The sequence below is a fragment of the Myotis nattereri genome, assembly GCF_964212035.1.
Source record: "Myotis nattereri genome assembly, chromosome: 1".
Lineage (NCBI taxonomy): Eukaryota > Metazoa > Chordata > Mammalia > Chiroptera > Vespertilionidae > Myotis > Myotis nattereri.
Window position 1 is genome coordinate 224,665,762 of NC_138075.1, and position 4,692 is coordinate 224,670,453.

The window sequence follows — 4,692 nt, forward strand, 5'->3', positions numbered from 1 at the left end:
AACATCCTTTCTGGCCAGCACTGTGCAAAAGCACTGAAGTGATGGGAATATTCAAATACACACCGTCCAATAGGGTAGCCTCACACTACATGTGGCAAATGAGCTCTTAACATGACTGGGGAGAATGGGAGACTGAATTTCTACGTGTGTGTTTTTTTTTTAATTAATGTAAATATAAATATAAATCTAAATAGCCACAAGCTCAGATCTTGCCTGTCTGAACCTCAGCTCCTTCAACCTAAAACATGGCATCTGTAGATGCATGCTGAGCAAGGTTGCTTTGAGGATCGTATGTTATGATGAAGGAAAAGTGGCAAGCCCTGTGGCCAGCATGGCATCAAAGCTTGATGAGACCATACAAAGGGACTCCTCATGTATCTGTCTTCATTTGGCCCTAGCGTCGATACTTCCAGACTTAACATTAACTGGGAGCATCAGGTAGCATAAAGATTCTGACTAGTAGTTGTCCTAAGGCCAAAGGAAAGCAATTCATCTTTCAGAGAATTTTCCATTGGTGGCCAAGAATGTTCTGCATGAGAAAATCCATTAACTGCTTCATGTGAGCAAATATTTATAGGAATTTAGAAAATGCTGACCAACTTGAGTTAAGAAAAATACCCCTCTGTGAAGTTTCACAGCCAATTAATGCTGTGGAATTTCATTGAGGGGGTTTATAAGATAAAGGTTACTAACTGACTACATAAGTACATTTTTTAACATGCTCTAGCAAACTGGAGGTTCCATTTTAGGTGTAGCACTGGGCTTCCAATGAGCAGAGGAGAGCTCTTTAAATACAGTCCCAGATAAAAACAACAATGATGCTCCAAGGTCAGCAGCCAGGGGCAAGTTGAACAAAGAATTAGGCTCTCAACCTCAGAAGAATCTTAAAGGACTCATCCCAGCCTTTCTTAAATGCTTAAATTCTCCCAACACATTAGGTTCAACTTGAACATCTCCTGTGATGGGAACCACCCTGTGTCCTAAGGCAATCATTGGGTTATTGGACATGTGTTGTTGTTAGAAAGAGCTTCCTATGTTGACCACAAATCCAGAGAAGGAACATCTTGCCTAAGAAGAGGTCTAATTTCTGCCATTTTCAACTCTTTAAACCTCAGAATCCTCAGACTTAAAAAGGTAAAATAAACCTGTAGTGGAGGACTGATGGGAAGAACATGATGGATAGAGATTCAATGTAGCATAGCCACCTTGTTCCCTTCTACTTACTCTGCCTCTTCAACCCCAGAGGTAAGCTGAAGATTGTCAGTTTTTTATATACCTGTCCTCACAGTAGCAACAGTAAAAGTAGTTGCACAATTGTTGTTATCACCTTATTTTTACTAAAATTTCTAATTCATCTTCCACAGACTTGAAAATACATGAAGATGTAGCTTCTCCCTTCATAGGGTGCCACCACCTTATTTCTTTCGACAATTCTCATGTGTTAGAGTGGCCTTAATAATTCAACAGGCAGGGATTGATGTGCTGGTGATCTGCTGACACCCAGAACTGCAACATGAGTGATAACTAGAACTTGTTTAACACCCCAGCCTGACCTTTCTTGATGAGGATAAGAGTGAGGGTTGATGGTGGTGGTGATGATGATGGTAATAATGGTGATTATGGTGGTGATAGTGGTAGTGATGGTGGTGATGATGGTGGTGGCGATTAGTAATGGCATAATATTAATTTTTGAGGATGACCATGAGTCAGGCAACTATGTTAAGTACTTAGCATAGATAATTGCATTTAATCTTCACAAGAGTATCATCAGGTAGATATTGTTAGTATTGTCTGCAGATAATAAAACAGTGAGACAAGTTAAGTAACTTCCTCAAGAATATATAGGTGAAGCTGAAAATTAATCCAGACAAACCAGATTAATTAAAGGCTCTGTGTTCCTTCCCACTGCATACTGGAGTATTAATAGTACAAGCTCTGAAGCCAGCCAGGAGGGGCTCCCATATGAAAGGCAGACAGCCTAGCAAGAGACTATTATATAGTAACAGTTCCAGTGAAAGACAAAGAGACCTTGATCTGAACGAGGAGAAAGAGAGGACCAGATGAATGAAAATACTTTTGGAACATAGGATTCACAAAAAGTGGGGTTTGATTAGATAGAGATGGGGCAATATTTCTCTAAGGAATGGAATGGGGAGTAGAAAGGAAGGCTAGTGACCATTAGGGCTACCAAAAGTCCTTGCAGATTTGTAAGTGTTAACAAATCAAGCCATTGGACAAGAGAACTCAAATGCTTTAAAAAATAAAAATAAATAAAAACTCAACATCTCTTGCCATACAATCCAGCAATCATGCTTCTTAATATTTACCCAATAAAGCTGAAAAGTTGTGCCCATACAAAGGTGCACATGGAGGTTTATAGCAGCTTAATTCTTAATGGGTAAAATTTTGAAGTAACCAGGGTGTGCTTTAATACATGAATAGATAATAAATGGTGGTATGTTCAGATAATAATTTATTACCCTATATAATAAAGAGGTAATATGCAAATTGACCATCACTCTAACACATAAGATGGATGCCCCCATGTGGTCAAAGATGGCCGCCACAAGATGGCCTGCAGGGGAGGGCAGTTGGGGGAGACCAGGCCTTCAGGGGAGGGCAGTTGGGGGAGACCAGGCCTTCAGGGGAGGGCAGTTGGAGGGAACCAAGCCTGCAGGGGAGGGCAATTAGGGGTGACCAGGCCATCAGGGGAGGGCAGTTGGGAGCAATCGGGTTGGCAGGGGAGGAGTTAGGCATCAATCAGGCTGGCAGGGGAGTGGTTAGGGGTGATCAGGCTGTAGGGAAGGGCAGTTGTGGGCAATCAGGCCTTCAGGGGAGGGCAGTTGTGGGTGATCGGGATTGCAAGGGAGGGCAATTGGGGGAGACCAGGCCTACAGGGGAGGCCTCTAGTTCGAAGATAAAGAGAAATGAGCTATCAAGTCATGGAAAAGAGGAACCTTAAGTGTATATTACTAAGTGAACCTTAAAAGCATATTACTGAAAATATTGCATGTTATATGGTTCCAACTATATGATATTCTAGAAAAGGCAAAATTTTGAAGACAAAAAGATCAGAGATTGCTGTGAAGGGGCAGGGAGGAGAGGAAGAGATAAATAGGCAAAGTATAAAGAATTTTTAGGGCAGTGAAAGTTCTCTGTATCCTATATAATAAAGAGCTAATATTCAAATGATTGTCATACCCTCACATCATCACACCCTCACTTCATCATGCCCTCACATCATCATGCCATAACTGCTCAGTCACTCAACACTGAGGAGAGAGGAATGGGGACCAACCAGGCACAAGTGAGCTCTCAAAAGAGGAATGGGGACCAGCCAGGCTGTGACCTGGGAGAGGGACAAGCCACATGCCCCACTGTCCTGGGTGCCAGCACCTGTGGCTGTGGCCCAGGTGAAGCCACCCACCCATGTTCCCCTGCGGCTGAGGCTGTGGCCAGCCTGGGTGAAGCTAGTCTGGGTTCTGGGTGCCTGCAGCTGGCCAGAGGGAGGGAAGCCTGGGTTCCAGGTGCCTGTGATCGGCCAGAGGAGGGAATCCTGGGTCCCGGGGGTGGGGCAAGGCAGAGGCAGTTAGGGGTGATCAGGCAGGCAGAGGTGGTTAGGGGCGATCAGGTAGGCAGGCAGGCGAGTAGTTAGGAGCCAGCAGTCCTGGATTGTGAGAGGCAGTTGGACATCCCCTAAGGGGTACTGGATTGGAGAGGGTGCAGGCCGGGCTGAGGGACCACCCATCCCCCTCTCATGCATGAATTTCATGCACTGGGCCTCTAATGATATTATAATAACATATATATGTCACTATACATTTTTCCAAACCCATAAAATGTACAACACCAAGAGTGAACCTTAAAGTAAATTATAGATTTTGGGTAATTCTGATGTGTCAATGTAGGTTCATCCTCAGTAAAAAAAAAAAAAAAATTAAAAAGTACCACTGACTAATGTTGATAACAGGGAAAACAATGCATATGTGAGGAATATGGGAAATCTATGCCTTCCTCTCAATTTTGCTATAAATCTAAAACTCTTCCAAATAGTACTCTAAAATTTAAAATAAAAAAGACAATCCACTTTATAAAAATAAATGTGACCAGTAGGATCATCAGAATGAGTAGCATAGAGAACATTCTTCCCTCAAACCTGGCCCCCAAGCTTCATCATCTTTAGCCATTTTTCACCCAATAGCTTTCCCTCTGCCCTTTCAATATGTTCATCTCCCAGGAAAAGCTGCATCCTCTTCAGGTTTCTAGAGACCTTCTTTTTAAAAACTTTATCTTTATTGTTGAAAGTATTACAGATGTCATCTTTAATTTCCATATTGACCCTCTCTACCTCCCATCCCCCACCCCAACATGGGCCTTCACCATACTCTTATATGTGTCCATAGGTTAAGCATATATGCACATAAGTTCTTTGGTCAGAGACCTTCTTTTTTGATACCCAAACCCAATTCTGTCCTCCGCTGAGTTCTACTTCAGACCTTGATGTCCGGCTTGGATTTATTGAAACCAAGGTACATATTAGAGTTCTGCATTTTGTGTGTGTGTGTGTGCGCGCACGCTCCAAATTTCTCAAGCATCCAAAAGCAGCTGGCATTTACTGAGCACCTACTATGAGCCTGACACTGCTCTTGAACTATATAGTTGTTAACTACAATATACTCCTGGCTTTGTCCT